Below are 17,181 nucleotides of genomic sequence, written 5' to 3' on the forward strand. Positions count from 1 at the left end.
GCCACTGGACATAGATTTGTGTGCCGACTGCAATCTTCTCTTGGATAATTCTTAGGTTCAAGTCTGAATATCATTCTGTTGACAGCAAGCCTTTCTTCCTCTCCAATGGCATGATTGCTTTATTCTAGCTTGCAAAGTCAGCTAAACCATCATGTCTATCAGGGGAAGGAGAGGATCCAGTGAGAAAAAGGAAGAGTAAGAAGCCATAGTGAAGTATCGACTCCGTCCTCAGGTATGAGAATGCCTGATGACCACGTGACTTCATGTTGCTACTCAATCTCCATTGCCTTTCCCAAGGGCTCACTGTTTATTGATAAAGGAATATTGCCCGCCAGTTAAAAACAAAAGAGTAACTTTTCCAACCTTGCAAGTTTTCCTGTGTGAGGTTGAAATGGTCACACACCTTAGCAAGCAATTACACATCTACAGATAAGCTTTCAGGCGGTTCTCAACCTATGGGTTGCGACCCCACCTCATGCATAAAGTTGTTCCGAAGCTCTTATAAATGAATCTCTTCCCCCTTAAAAGAAATTTTAATTTATAATATGTAAGCAAAACTAGGACGAAGTTACAAAATGGGCAGTTAAAACACAAGCATTCTTCTTGGGTTTCAATTCCCTGTGGTATGGAAGGGAAAGTCTTGCATCATGGAAGTTGAACTTGGCCAGGGCTTTCTCAATTGAACGCTATCAGCTGCCAGAGTTTCAGGCAAGAGCCCAGAAAAGTTGAAACTCCAGACCTACTGGAATGAGCCAAGAAGACCCAGGCCAAGATGAGAAAGGACAACCGAGAACATGCGGAGTGCACAATTCTGTTGCCAGTTGAACCCATGTAACGTGCCCTGTCTCCACAGTAAGTCAGATGGCAGTGGACCTTCAGAGCCGAAGAAGCACGTCAGTAGGTAAGTCACCTCAGAGAAGTCCTTTATCTTTTCCCTTTCTTTCGAAACATTGCCAGAACGAATTAGAAGTCCCCAGAGCATTCCATTTATCTCCGATCAACATTCTTCGTCCTCCAGGCATCTCTATCAAATTTGCATTGTGTCTAATTTGGCAAGGGCTAGCCCTAAGAAAGGCGACTGCAGGTCATTCTTGTGTCTACAAAGTGGCTCCAACTCGGCCCTCGATGCAAACAGCTCCCAAGGTACTTCATTACAAAGTGCATAAACCTCAAATTCAAGATTCCCAACGGACCCCTGCACCAGACATTTTCATCTGACCTTTACTCTAACTCAGGATCAAACGATCCGCTGCCCAGCCCCGCGCTTCAAACAAGCCCTTCCTGTGTAGTAGGTCCTGGCTCCACGTCCCCACCCTCCCTCTGGTGATAGATCCCGCTACATTCCCAGACAGAAACTTGAGAAACATTTAGACGGTTCTCTCCTTTGTTGCCAATGTTTAAGCAAGTAATACCGATTTGTCTTCTCCAATCTTTTGTGTAATCAATCCTTTCACTTTCTAAAATACATGCTCCATAATAATACTTTGTGTTAAGATGCCATACCCCATCGAGTCCTGTCTCTCCTCTGAAGTTAAATAGTTTGCATTGTTTAGACAATTCACAGGTCAATTGACGTTGTTGTTGTCAGGTGCCATCAGCTCGATTCTGAGTCACAGTGACCTGATGCACAACAGAGTAAGGCACTGCCTGGTCCCCACAACTGTTCCTTTGTCTGAGCCCATCGCTGCAGCTACTGTGCCAGTCCTTGTCGAGGGCCTTCATTTTGCACTTTATCCAGCATGCTCTCCTTTAATTAAATAGAATTTCAGTGTGCCTTATCATGTGACAGACATTTTGCTAGGCACTGGGGTAATAAAAAGGACAGACATTCTCCTACAGCTTTTATTTTCGTTCCAGAAAAGCAGCCTTGTATGCTCTGTATCAGTACCAATGGCCAGGTGTGTCAGGGTAAAAGGGTGTGCTACTGGGTTTAAATGGTGGATTGTTTCCAAAAGTAGATCTCCAGGATCCTCTTCTGAGGTGCCCTGGTAGACTCACACTTCGCTCTCTTGGTTAGCAGTTGAGCATTGTAACTGTCTTCATCACTCTTGTGGTGTCTTCTTGAATCCGGGGTCTTGGGGTCTTCTTGTATCCGCCATAAACAAAAACCTCACTACCATCGAGTTTAATCCAACTCATGGCAAGGTGATTGGGCAGAGTAGAACTGTCTTACAGAGATGCCAAGGCTGCACAGCTTGACAGGAAACATCCACAACTCCTTCCTGTGGAGTGACTGGCGGCTTTAAAGTGCTGGCCTTTTGCTATCAACCAGTGCTTTAATCACTGTGCCATGCTGTTGCTGTCAGGTGCCACTGAATTGCTTACAACGTATAGCGACCTTATGCACAACACCCAGCTCATAGCGACCTTATGCACAACACCCAGCTCATGGCGACTGTATGCATAACACCCAGCTCATAGCGACCTTGTGCACAACAGAAGGAAACACTGCTCAGTCCTGCGCCATCCTCACAACTGTTTGTTTGAGTCCATTGCTATAGCTGCTGTGCCAATCTGTTGTGTCAAGACTTCTCGTCTGTGCTGCCCGTCTACTTTACTAAGCAAGATGTCCTTCTCCAGGGACTGGTCTCTCCGGACAGCATGCCCACAGGATACTAGACAAAGTCTCATCACCCTTGCCTCGCAAGGATCTTCTGGCTCTACTTCTTCCAAGCCAGATGTGTTTGTTCTTTTGGTAGTCCATGGTGGTTTTAATGTTCCACTCAAGCACCAATATGCAAACACACTAATTCTCCCTTGGTCTTCCTTATTCAGAGTGCGGCTTTCTCAAGCACAGGAGGAAACTGAAAATATCCTGGCTTGGGACAGGTACAAGCGAATCCTCAAAGTAACGTTCTTGCTTTTCAACTCTTTCAAGAGGTCTGAGCAGCAGATTTACCCCATGCAAACATTGTTGGAGCTCTTGACTGTTGCTTCCATGAGAATTGATTGTGGATTGAATCCAATCTTTGACTGATTCATTCGTTTTCCATTTATCATGATGTTACCTCTTGGCCCAGTTGTGTGTATTTTAGTTTGCTTGACATTTACATTGAGTTGTAATCCACAACAAAGGCTGAGATCCTTGATCGTCATCAGCAAGTGCGTTAAGTCCTCCTCCCTTTCAGCAAGCAAGTTTGTGCCAACTGCAAACTGCAGGTTGTTAATAAGCCTTCCTCCGTTCCTGATGGTGCATTCTACTTCAGAGAACCCAACTTCTATGATGATTTGCTCAACGTCGACTGTGCCATAGAACTCATAAATTTCCTTGTCCCCAGTTGCTCAATGATGCAACCAGTTATAATAGTAATATTACTAATAGTAATGCATTCACTTTAATGTTTCTTTCTTTCATCATTATAACATTCATGATGCCAAGAAGCACCTGAATCGTTTTAAAACTATAGATGTATATATATGTATACATATACACGTATATATAAGGAGCTCTGGTGGCACAATGGTTACACATTGGGCCGGTAGACACAGGGTCATGAGTTTGAAAACAGGGACTGCTCTTTGGGAGAAAGACAGGGTTTCCTACTTCCATAAAAAGTTATGGCCTTGGAAACTCACATGTGGCCCATGGGCCCTAGTCTGAGGTCCCCTGTCCTACACCCTCCTCACCTTTGTTCTGATGTTTGAGCTAATTGTTACAGCCACGGTGTCAATGCATCTTGTCCAGGGTCTTTTTCTGTGCCTCTCTACTTTACCTAGCAGGATGTCCTTTTCCAAGGACCAGTGTCTTCTGATGACGTGTCCAAAGCATGTGAGATAAAGTCTTGCCATCGTTGCCTCTAAGGAGCATCCTGACCATACTTCTTCCAAGCCAGGTTTGTTTGGTCTTCTGACCGTCCCTGGTACTTTAAGGCATGACAAGTAGGGGAAGTAACATGAACACTTGTGGCTTACTTGCGCTGAGTCCATTCCAACTCCAAACAACCCCATCTGAGAGAGGCTTTAAGGCTGTAAATCTTTAAGGAAGCAGACCACACAGAGAGTGCCTGGTGCGTTTGCACCACCAGCTCTTTGGTTAGCAGTTGAATTTAAATATTTTGCATCGTTTAACAATTTATAGGGCGATTGATGTTGTAGATGTTCGGTACCATTGATTTGATTCTGATTAAGCCCAAATTTGCATGCGTAACCATTCAGTCACGAGTGACCCTTTTGGATGGACAGGGACGATGGACCAGGAGACTCAATGACTAAATGAATTTCCTTGGTTGGCTTGGGTCACTGCCTCAATTTCATTTAAACATGGACTGTTTCATGAGTTTAATATTGTGGATTTGGAAAATGAAAACAACAACGTAAGATGTTCAAGTAGTTTGGACCCAAAAGGAAATTATTGTGATTCGAAGTCAGTGAGAAGAAGAGAAGGTAGATTTACAGGGTTTAAGGGACATCTGTCTATACACAATAATAAATTACATTCAGTTACGTCCTCTTAGGGGCATGCACATTTCAACCATCATACTGGAAAATTTAAAAGAAGGTGCTAACCCAGTGGTTCTCAACCTTCCTAATGCCGAGCGCCTTTAATACAGGTTCTCCTGCAGTGGGGACCCCCAGCCATAAAATTATTTTCATTGCTACTTCATAACTGTAATTTTGCTACTGTAATGAATCATAATGTAAATATCTGATATGCAGGACGTATTTTCATTGTTACAAATTGAACATGATTAAACATAATGGAAGCAGAGAGATTAACCACAAATGGTATGTAATTATATATTGTGAAATATTTGTGTTTTCTGATGGTATAGGTGACCCCTGTGAATGGGTCTTTCAACCCCCAAAGGGGTCGCGACCCACAGGTTGAGAACCACCATGTTAACGGAAGGCACCTGGCCTAGGGAGAGTAAACTTTCCCATCTAGGTTTTATTGTCAACACTTAATGGAGAGCAAAACTGGAATCTCTTCCAGGGACTTTTTCTTCCAACATATGTATGTTTATGAGTCAACGTGTTATTAAGTAAATATGAGAAAGTCCATATAGTTTAATCTTGGCATGGTCCCTTTATAAATGAAAGAAAATGAGTACCAGGAGGCTATGAGACAGAATCTTTTACCCAAGAGCCCGAAATTGCTCAGGATACTCAAGGCAGTGATTTTCTTTTATTCAGCATCAGTTCTTCTTCTTGATGACTATATCTGAGCAGCGCATGTGCATGTGTGCGTGCCTGTGTGTTTTCCATTTAATCCTCTTAAAGAAGTGCAACTATATACAGCAAATAAGAAATTCTAATTGCAAAATTACATCTTCCACAGAAACCGTTTTCTACCCCCTTTGCTCTATAAAATCTGAAGATATGAATGCTTCCACAAACAGAATGAAGAAAGCTCCAATTCTCCACGGTGACAAATTCAGAAAGTGTCAGGTTTTTATCTTAAACTGCTACACAAAAGCTCTCATGTGCAAATAATGGAATTCTGAAATTGGGATAAATGGGCTTTTAAGAATTCTTATTTTGATCGTTTATTGCAGGTAACACTTGTGGAAAATATAACAGCGTTGAATTACAGAGAAGATAAGGAAAATCTGAAAGGGGAAAAATTAGGGCAGGCCTTTATTAAATTTTAAAGTATGCCTTTGCTATACTCTTATAAAATGCCAAATAGGGTATTGAAATCTCTGGGGATCACCAGTATAATTTCTTCATCATGTTCCATTTAAAATTTAATTATGCAGTCTACAACAAGAAGAATCTAAGCAGTCTAAATAGGTCATGCAGTGAGTAACTTAACAATATTCTAAAGCTTGCCTTGTAAAGATCGCTCCTTTGATAGTCTATTATGCGTCAGAGCGCTATATTATAAACAAAGTGTAATTTAATTTCATCACTATGGACTCATATACATGTATGGAGAATGAAATGTTTTCATTTAGGTAATTTGTAGAATTAATAAAAACTATGTTCAGGATATTGGAGCCCAGGAAGAATGGGCAGTATTTGCAAATATACTTTGTTTGGGTAATGGTTATTTTCATGTCTTCTAGCAGGGCCTGAGGGAATTTTGTATTTACTATTTAGAACAATTTGTTTGAATGCCCCAATAATCATTCATAGCAAAACAAAAATCCAGCCAATGAGTAATTTGTATCTGAAATCAAGTATATATTGTATATCCTCGTGTATAAGCTGAGCTTTACAGTACAATTTAAAAAAACATTTTATTGTGGGCTTATACAACTCTTGTCACAATCCATCCATACATCCATCGTGTCAAGCACATTTGTACATTTATTGCCCTCATCATTCTCAAAACATTTTCTTTCTACTTGAGACCTTGTTATCAACTCCTCATTTTTCCCCTCTCTCCCCGATTCACCTCCCTCATGAACCCTTGATAATTTATTATTATTTTGTCAGGTCTTACACTGTCTGACATCTCCGTTCACCCACTTTTCTGCTGTCTGTCACGCAGGGAGGGGGGTCATATGTAGATCCTTGTCATCAGCACAGTTTTGATGCAGTTTTTGAGTAAAATTGGGTGCCTCAGCTGATATTGGGGTCGGCTTATACTCGAGTACATACGATAGAAATGACCTGAGGCTTCATGCTTCACCTCAGAGTTTCCTCTCCATGCAGCTTTCATTTGCTTATAATCAAATCAACATGGTCTTAAATAAAGTACAAGTGGCACTTCCCCTACTTTTCGGAATAATGGTCCGATTACTGGCCCCGTTGTACAGAGGGAGAACATAAAGTACAGCGAGGGCCAGAAATGCATGTAAGGACACAGGCCTCGCAAGTGTTCAAAGTGAACGTTGACATAGGCTGGCGTTTGTCTCCAGAAGACCTGTGCCAGACTGCTTCGCTAACCTGCTTTTGATCACATCGCGCGGTGTCTTCCCCTGGATAGAGAAGCTACGCAAGTAGCGGTGACAATCATTAGCATAAAGCTATCTTTGAAAGAACCAGAAAAACAGCTACCGCCCCTTGCCTCCTGCTCTGTGCCAGGCACTGAGCTAAACCCCGGAGGCTGACGATTGCTTCACAGTGACCCTGTGAAATGACCACTGTAACTTTTCCAAGTTCACAAATGCAAAACCGAGACAGAGAACTTCAAAAATTGGCTCGTGCTCACACACTTCAGAAATGGCAGGCACAGATTCAAACCCAGTAGGCATGAGCCCAAAGCCCCGTCTCCGCATGCCCTTGTGCTAACATGCACAGGACAGCCAGTACGCTGTACTCGTGTTAATAACCACCACCGTGGGGCTAGTGAAGTTCAAGTCCATCAGGCTAATTTTTCCGGGTGCCAGAGAAAGGAGATACCATGGAGATAGTGCAGGTTTGGTTCCCAGACATGCCAATAAAGCAAACATCACACTAAAGGAAAGCAAGCACATTTTCCCTTTCCCAGTGCATGCACCATCTATGTGACACTATCCTGTCATCTAGTAAATGTGCACTAGAATTATGAAAAAGTTTGAAAGATTGCAAGAATTACCAAAATGTGACCAAACATTGCCAACAGAGCATTTCCTGTTGAAAAAAATAGGCACCAGCAGACTTGTTCCAGGAAGGGTTCACGAACCTTGAATTTATTGAAACAAAACAAAACAACAAAACAACAAAACATTATATCTGTGGGGCAGAATAAAATGAGGTATGCCTACTAGTAGGGTGGAAAGAGTAGGAAGGGGGGACATAAGGCAGAAACCAGGGATCTGGTCTACTACTGGCTCTTTAGAAAATGGTTGTCTTCCTGCTCCCTATGCCCCGATTTAAACATTTATTCCTTGATTAAAACAATTCTTAATTCAATGGTCTATTCATCCAGAGAGTTAAACATATTTGCAAAGATTTATTATGTCCCCAAGGAGCCCCGGAGGCATAGTGGGTTATGGAAGGCCAAGGGTTCAAATCTACTAGTAGCTCTGTGTGAGATAGCTGAGGCTGTGTGCTCTTGTAAGATTTATTGCCTCAGCTATCCTCGGGAGAAATTCTACTCTGTCCTATTGGTTCATTATGAGGTGTAATAGACTTGATAGCAGTGACTTGGTGCTATGTCCTAAGCACAGGTAGGCATTGGGGATAAACCATAAATAATGGTGGGATTTCAGTGTATTTCCTATTTCATTGAGATGGTACCAAAGCCTTCTATTAAATCACATTATTAGATGACACAAATGGTTGGATGAGGGCTTGATGAACTCTCAGGAAAAGCAAAACAAAAAACAAAAAACCTTGAAGGGCAGAGAAGACTTAAAGAAGAAACGGCATCTAAGATGGTCCTAGAGCAGAGGTCAATTGCAAATCTTTGCAGGTCACGGAGTTGCTGCCAGACCTGCTTCACTCCGTGTTGTAGCACAATAAATGGGCATAGACAATACATGAATGGATAGAGTTGTATTTTGATAAAAATGCATAAATAGAGTTGTACTTTGATTAAAACGCATAGACACAGAGAGGGCTTATAGACTGTAGTCTGCTGATGATAGCCTACAAGAATGATCGGGAGTTAATTTGCGCACGGAGAGAAAAATAAAAAGGAAACAACAAGGACTTCCAAGTAGAAGGATGAGCAGGTAGAAACCTTGGAGACCAGACCTCAGTTTCCTTAACTTTAAAATGGGACCCTGCGCCACCCCACCCCCACCCCTGCTCCAAGGCATTTTACAAAGACCTGTTGGTTGCCAGCCCTGTTCCAGGCCCTCTTCGAAATGAGGGAGACTGGCAAGAGAGGCACTGATTTAGGGGTGAGGGGAAGGGAGCAAAATTCTAAATGAAGCAAAATAAAAAACTGTATGATAACTTTTGAGGATCACTTTGGCTGCTTTGAGGGGGGATAAGTTGCAAAAGAGGAAGTAGGGAGACCATTTTAATAGTGCAGTTGAGAGTTTATGGTGGTTTGGCAAGAAGATGGGCAAAGTGGACTGAAGTAGTTAGTTTATTGTACCAACCTGACTGATAAACACATGTGGGTTAATTGAAGAACTGAGGGATAATTGGCTCAGTGAGCCTTGCCTTTCTAGTTCTCGGGTCTCTTGCTTTTTGATGGTTGGACCAGGGAGCAACTGCCTTAGCCATTTCCCTGCTTCAGCTGGCAAGGCTGACTTCCTGCAAGACATCCCCAAGGAGAAAGCTGCATGGACCTACCCCGATGCAGCCCTGAGTGCTGGAGCAGCCCTGTGGAGACCCCCGCCAGCATTGAGATGCTTACATGTTCACTGACTCGGTTTGCCTCCTGCATTCGGTGTCATAGTGTGTGTTTTGTGAGATGGAGGAGGACTTTGTGGATTGGTGTCAGATATATGGGTTAATGTTGGACTTGTGGGCTTGGGTAGCACTGGGTTGGGAGGTTATCTTGAGGTGCACTTAACCTTTATATAAAACTCTGTCTTACACATGTGTTTCTGTAGATTCGTTTCTCTAAAGTCCCCAGACGAACACAGTGGACAAATGAAAGAGGCACTTTGGAGGTTGAAACAGCAGGTTTTCCTGACGGGTGGTTGAAACAGCAGGCTTTCCTGACCTGCTAAGCAGGTAGGTAAGCAAGGTTACACATGCTCATAGATTCCTTGGTTGAGCGTCGCATGCACGGTGATTGGGCTCAGCAGTTCTGTTTGGGCTAGATGAAGCTTCAGACGACACTTGCATATGGGAATGTACAATTCACAGCTGGATATTCAGATCTGAAGCTCGAAGGAGGAGTCTAGGATCAAGATATACAAACGGGAACTACCCATATAAAGTTAATCTTTAAAACCAGGTGGTTGGTTTAAATCTTTCTGAATTCTCACCTCAGAGGAAGGACGAAAATGCTCAAGGAGAATTCTAGGGTATGCCAATGCCCAGGGGCTCAAGTAGGGGAGCAACAGGAAGGAATCCTGAGACTGAATGACCAGTGAGAGAGGAGAAAATCCGGAGTGTGGTGTAGAAAAGCCAGACATTTAAGTGCAGTACTCTGCGGAAAGAAGTGAGGGGGAGAGAGAGAAGAGAGTCCCTTACTGTGGCATATGCCATTCATTGTAAGAGTGTGTTACCAGGGAACCCAGGACAGATGAGCCCCTCAGGACCAGTGGTGAGAGTGGCGATACCGGGAGGGCAAAGGGAAGGTGAGGGAGAGGAGGGGGACAGATTACAGGATCTACATATAACCTCCTCCCTGGGGGATGGACAGCGGAGACGTGGGTAAAGGGTGACATTGATGGTATAAGATATGATATAATAATAATAATTTATAAATTATCAAGTGTCATGGGGGAGGGGGAAGCAGGGAGGGACAGGAATAATGAGGAGCTGATCCCAAGGGCTCAAGTAGAAAGCAAATGTTTTGAGAATGATGATGGCAACAAATGTAATAATGTGCTTGACACAATTGATCTATGTATATATTGTGATAAAAGTTGTACGAACCCCCAAAAAATGATTTTTTTAAAAAAAGAGTGTGTCACCAAGTATTGCTACAAGGGCTCCAGTTTGTACACTGGTTTATTCAGAACACAGCGTGTTTAAACACATCTCTATCATCAGTATGGGCGATGCAGGCAAGGTCTCTCAATAACACACAATCTTAGTCTGGCTATGGGGCCTTCATAACAACGGCCCAGTGACCATGTTGCTTTTGAGGGGATGTGCTTGGTCACATACATTCCAGGCAGAGAGACCAGCTTGGGGAGTTACACTAATTGTTTTATCTTTCTTTTTGGGGTAGTGGCGGTGGATGGAAATGGGGGTTCATTCTAAAGGGATTCTCTCTATAGATTTTCTCAGGGGACATAAGATGATTGTGGGGGCTTATTATGATATCATTTGAAGAAAATTCAAAACTGTCTTGGTGAGAAAAACGTCAACAAAGTTGCACTAGGTAATTTTTTCCAATATGACAATGTAACTGCTAATTTTTTGAGGATAGCAAGAGCTTTCTTTGAAATTTTTTTTGGAAATCCCTTTCCTCTTCTACCCTACAACTCTGATCTTGACTTTGAGTCCCAAACTCAAAGAAAAGCTGAAAGGATCACAGTTTGAGTTCTTTGAACTTGCCCAAACTACCAGTGGACTGGGTATATACCCCAAATGAAGAATTTTCTCAAAGAGTTATAAAGATGGGAACATTACCCTCAGGAGTATACAGACCTAATTGGATGAGTGGTTAAGAAACAATAGCTTCACATTTTTAAATTTTTGTTTAATAAAAATTTCTATGATTTATAGCTATATTTATGGACTTACCATTGTATACTTATTTTATATCTCCCTCACCCAGCCCCCCCATCCCCTTCCCTGTTTGCAGACTGTCCTAGTAGAAAGTGTGAAATGATCAGAGTGGGTCTGGCAGAGGGCTGCGATCCTCAAGGTCAGCAGTGCCAAACCACCAGCTGCTCCATGAGCAGAAAGATGAGGCTATCTACTCCTGTAAGGAGTTACAGCCTCCAAAAATCACAGGGGGCAGTTCTCCCCTGTCCTGTAGGGTTGCTCTGAGTTAGCATTGACTGTATGGCAGTGAACTTGAGTGTTTTGAGTCATGGCTAAGGCACAGCCGAGAGACTCATCTCTAAAAGAGACACACACGGAGAGAAACGGTCTTCCTCTTCATTGCGTGTGGCCAGGCCTCCATGTGATGAATGGGACCCCCAGGAATCTGAGGATAGCAGGGACGAAATACTCTCAAATGGTAACTGCAAACTCACATGCACGTTCCAGCCTGATGTCACCTGTTGATAGTGGCTGTTGACTCGTACCTCTTCAGGCTGAGCCCATTGACGGGTCCGTAAGGTTGTCGAGGCTACAAACCTTTTCAAGCAGATAGCCATATCTGCCTTTCGAGGGGCCTCTGGGTGGGTGCGAACTGCCAGCTTCTCAGCTAGTAGTCAAGTACTCCATGTTCGGCACACTCTGGGTTGCCCTGATAAAAGGACAGTACCATGTCTTTTAAATGGGTCCAATCTGAGAGACAGATTCAAGGTGAGACTGCAGCTAGTAGTCAAGTACTCCATGTTCGGCACACTCTGGGTTGCCCTGATAAAAGGACAGTACCATGTCTTTTAAATGGGTCCAATCTGAGAGACAGATTCAAGGTGAGACTGCAGTGTGGTGCAGAATTTAGTCACAGGCAATGGATGGGGAGAGGCATTTTCAAAGGGTCAGGTGGGGAGGAAGAACGATTACAGCTTGCCCGCTGCAATTGTGAACGGAGAGCTAGTTACAACCTGGTCACGCACTAGAAGCAGGACACTGAGTCATGATTGATATGGAAATCATCCTCTTTGGCCGGTGCCCTTGCCCTTTATGTTTAGTCTTGCAGTTCATGTGAGACCGGAAGGCACTGGGGAGTGGAACATGTGGAGATGCCATGGGATCCTATGGGAACTTCAGTCCGGCAGGGTCACGCAGAGCAAAATCTCCTTTGAATGTTTGGTTCTACCATTCATTGCAAGGGCCACAGAAAACCCACAGACAACATTCATGATTAGGGAGCTTCAGCGGGACATCAACACCAGTCAGGACCAGGAACTAGTAAGGATGCAATCACTGGTCTGTGGTTCGCCACTTCTTAGCCACATGGTCCCTTGGCTTTGGCTTCTGTGGGACAGGCTTCGTCAGCCCACCGTTGCTCTGTCTCGCAGACCCATAAACTCAGGCCAGATGAGGAGAGAGGTACGCATTGCCTGGGTGCTGCATCTTGGAGTCTCCAAGCCACAGTCGCAGGTGCATGTGGTCTCAGTGACCTCTGCCGCTTCGGAGAGAGCTCAGGCATGGTCTTCCCGTGGTCCCAGGATCTCTCTGTGTGTCCCAACCTCAGTGGCCACACATTCCTCCTGTGTGGAACCTCACGCCCATCAAGTCACTTCCAACTCACAGCCACTCTGCAGGACAGAGAAGAACTGCTCCTGTCGGTTTCAGAGACTGTACATTTTTAAAGGAGTAGAAAGCCTCCTCTTTCCCCTGAGAAGTGGATGGTGGTTTTGAACAGCTGACCTGCTGGTTCGTAGCCCAACTTGGAACTCACGACACGACCAGTAGGCCTTATTCAGAATACTTAGGCCCCTCAAATAAGCCATAGAAGAAAAAGAGATCAAATTGCAGAAAACACAGGTGAAAACCCGAAGGCTTTCCTGCATCATCTTACTTCAACTGTTGGCATCTACCTCCACGGGTGTATATGAAAACCTAGTAAGAGATGACATCCCGATTTATATACTGCATTTTTGTAAGGCTCATTTACTGGTATTTCACCCTCCTCAACGAGCCGCCTCACTTATGAATGCCGTGCTAAAAGAAGCAGCTCATGAATTTCTATTGCAATAGTTAAGATACGTATGTGAAAGTGTATTAAGGCCCTGCCTTTTCCATCCTGTTATTCTGTGTTGACAAATATAATACAATGTCAACAAGAAGTAGAATATTCTATACTTTAAAATAACACAGTGGCTCATATCCCACCATCGGGAGAAAACCTTTTTGAATAAAGTTTTATTTACAGATTGTTGTTGTTGGGTCTTGTCAAGTCCGTCGAACTTACCGCAGGCCTGTGAATAGCAAAAAGGGCCCCGTCCTGTGCCACTGCCACAGTTAGTCCAGTGTCACAGCCACTGTGTCCATCCATCTCTTGAAGCTCCGCCTCTTTTTCACGGACTCTCTCCTTTCCCAAACATGATGCCCTTCCCCAGGGACAGATGCTTCCAGGTGGCCTGTCCAAAAGATGTCTCTGTAACCAAACCCACTGACCCACTGCCGCTGATGCCCTTCCCACTCAGCAACCCTGTGCAGGGAATTGAAGCCTATGGATGGTTACAGGAACAAAGAGCCCAGCCTTTCTCTCAAGGAGCAGCTATTGGGTTTGTGCAATTATATTAACCCCCCCCACATCCTATAGTAACTCATTTCATGCCTCCGTTCCATGAGAACAATTAGGGTTCCCCCATGATCGAACGAAAACATACCTATCTAAACCAAACACGCTAGACCATAAACACTCGCACACAGAGAAAGCTTGGAAGACAGACCTGAATGGGAAAAACTGTGCAGGTGGCGAAATTGTCCTTTGCAACAAGGAAGATAAAATGCGAGAGTCATCTGCAGAAGTGGGAGGGATCATTTTTCATAGTTCAAGGACAAGAGCCGTGCCTTCCCTTCGCAGGATACGTCGAGATAAAGAGGACCACATAAGTCGTACATGTAGCCAATTTAAAGATTTGTTTGAGTTCTGACAAGATCACTGGTTTTCATACTTACCACATAATTATCATGCTTAATGCACACACTCTTACATTCTCATTTTCCCCCTTCCTGGTGACATACTGTTCCTAGGCTTGAATTTCAGCAATGGGAAGAATTCAAAATCATATTGAGGTTGTCATTAGTGATAGAAAAACAAACCTGGTGCTTGTTCAAGCACTCTGGGCTCATATCTCATTTCAACTTCAAAGCATTTTTAACAACCGAGACACAAGCCATGGGTGCATGATTTGTATATGTTTGCAGAATATTATCAACCGGTGGCCAGCTGGTTGAAATGAATGCCATGTAAGGCAATTAGAGTTGATATACTCCAACCCTTGTGCATTATTTGTATACGGCCTTTCGACACAGTTCTAGATGGTCCAAAGGCAATGAAACCCCAATCATCAAACTGCTATAAAGCACCACTGTCTTCCTTCTCAGCTGTGGATCACCAGTTTGCAGTCCCCTGCAGTGCCGCCTTTCATTTTTGCTAGATGCCAGAGTGTAAGCACCCTTTTATGACTAAGAAGATAAACAAGAAAAACCCTGCGTCATGTTCCACTAATCATTAGGCAGCAAACAAACAGAAAGAGCTCCAGGTGCCTGGTTCTAAATAGCAATGAGACACTGCAGGGCTCATTGGCACTTTCCCCTGACAGCCTGAAGAAATTGGAGAAGGGCTGAACACGGAAGCAGCCATGGAATTCTGCACGATTGTACAAACACACCAACAAATGCTAGCGGATGGGAGAACTCTTCCAGACACCTGGAGCATAGTTATCACCCTCGAGTATTATATTTGATGTTAATGTCAGGAAGGGAAACTCTTGTCAGTGGCTAGGTCTCAGAATTCCCCTTGGAGAAAATCAGAAGACTTCTTCAGGTTCTGAGAGAAGAAGAATTGAGAAATAACTGACATAATCTTTCTCACACCCTTCTCGCCATGCGTCACAACGACTGAGAGTTACAGTTCAGAATAGAATCGTGGGCATCTTGTGGATCTTCAACACAATTCAACACGAGAATGACAGAATGCATGAGAGAATTAAAAAAAAATAGGCTTGTTACCAAAATGCTTCCCACCCGACTCAAGAAAAATAGGACTCTCCCTGGAGGAATAAACCAAGTACAACGGAAGAATGTTCTCAGGGAATTCATAAACTGCTGTTTCGCCTTCACAGCATAATGCTACTCAAGAGAATTCAGGATGCCACCCCAAACTTCTCAGACAGCTGAGAGATTCTCATGCGTGCTTGCAGTACAGTGTGCATCTCATCTGGCAATGAGTAGGTGGTCCGTTCCTTAGCCATTCTACAAAAGTTTGGAAGTCATGCCTCCTTCCACGATGTCAGGATTAAATTCTTCCCCGCAAATATGGGCACCGCATTCTCTCTTTCTCTGCCCCCGTGTCCCTCCCCCGCCCCACACATGGTGGGAGGCTCAGTTGTTTGGGGTGGGCTTTTTTCCGGAGGTAAAGCACACTGACAAACGCACTGGGGATGTAGAAGTCGGGACACAGGGACAAGTGTAGCTCTGGAGACCTGCGCACAGTTACAATGCGTCTTTGGGATGTCATCCAAAGGACTAAGACATAGAGTAATTTAAATATTTGGATCACAGTAAACAGGTTTTTGGCAATATGAACCATGAGTCTATAAGCAAAGGTTTTCTTTTCTCTCAAAAAAAAAAAAAAAGAAGAAAAGCAACCAAATGTGCTTATCTGCCACAGCAGATGGTACGATATGTACTTCCCCGCGTTCCCAAGTGCTGTTCATTCTCACGTCCTGTTCGCTCCCCTCTATCCTAGTCTGGATTTCCATTTTCATCAGTTCCCAGGCAACGCCCTAGGACATATTAATTCAATCACAAGCAATCCTTGCGCACCTCCTATGACTAAAAGCATAATAGTTGGTGCCGTATGTGAGACACGGTATTGTGTCTTTTAAAACAATTAGCATCTCTTCCTTCCTTCCTTTCTTCTCCCCCCCCCCACGTTGTTAAAGGACAGTGTTCCTTACATTGTCAATCAACAAAGATCCTTCTTGATGGCCGTGCCTATACTCTGCCTGCTTTTAATCATATTTAATATCCAGTGTATGTAGCACTGATTTTATTTTTTTCCAGGAGGATAATGTTGCTGTTGTCGTCAAGTCAATTCTGACTCACGGAGTCTTCGCGTGAGCTGTGTAGAACTGTGCCCCGGGGTTTGAAAGCTGGGGGCTTCTGGGAGTAGACTTCCCTGCCTTCTCTGTGTCTCAAAGTGAGCTCACACTGCCGACCTTTGGCTTAGCCGTGGAACACTTAACCTCTTATGCCATCTAGAGACTCCTGGGCAGTTATTTCAACAAGAACCACAACAGAAATTTTATAATGTACACGTATTGATATCCCCAAATTCAAAATTCCTTGGGAGACGATCGGGATTCTCCCCATAAATCTACACATTCTTCAGCATCACCACAAGAATGGATCCTCTCAAGCAAAAAAACAAAGAAACAGAAAAAAACTTTTAGTATGCCTTTAGATTGCCCAACGCCTGTGAATGTAATAAAAGAAGCGCTGTACTTTGTGAGTACCATGGAGACAGAGCCCGTACACACATGTCTGAATACTGCCTGATGTACCTTCAAGAGGACGCCAATAGTTTCATCTTTGAGCATTGGCCTCATTATGTGGCAGTTACATCACCACGTGTAAAGCACGCACATTTCTTTTTCACATTGACACAGTGAAAGATGAGATCTTAAAATCTGACAAGAACAAGAGAAACTGAAGACACCTCTTCAAGTGGCCAAGCACGCGTCCGACAGTGCCGGTGAGGAGCCATTGACAGAATCAGCAGACTCAGCTTACTCACCTTGGTAGACTTCCAGATAACTCTGTGGCAGTCTCTCTGTGTGGGGGCAAAAAGAGATTAGGATTAGCTCCTTTAGGTAAATGATTTGAAATTTATTTAATACTAATTTGCATAATAGAATGCACCAAGGCATTGAATCA

At 43.7% G+C, this 17,181-nt stretch overlaps 1 protein-coding gene across 1 annotated transcript in view; it reads right to left on the reverse strand.

The window, feature by feature from the left end:
• The window catches only part of CELF2 (CUGBP Elav-like family member 2), a 635,027-nt gene that overhangs the window by 484,844 nt on the left and 133,002 nt on the right, over positions 1-17,181 (reverse strand). The window contains exon 2 of the mRNA XM_075552397.1: positions 17,042-17,077. The gene's annotated coding sequence lies outside the window, so the exon portion shown is untranslated. The remainder of the gene's footprint in view (positions 1-17,041; positions 17,078-17,181) is intronic.

This window comes from Tenrec ecaudatus, chromosome 6 (genome assembly GCF_050624435.1).
Source record: "Tenrec ecaudatus isolate mTenEca1 chromosome 6, mTenEca1.hap1, whole genome shotgun sequence".
In the NCBI taxonomy this organism is placed as follows: domain Eukaryota; kingdom Metazoa; phylum Chordata; class Mammalia; order Afrosoricida; family Tenrecidae; genus Tenrec; species Tenrec ecaudatus.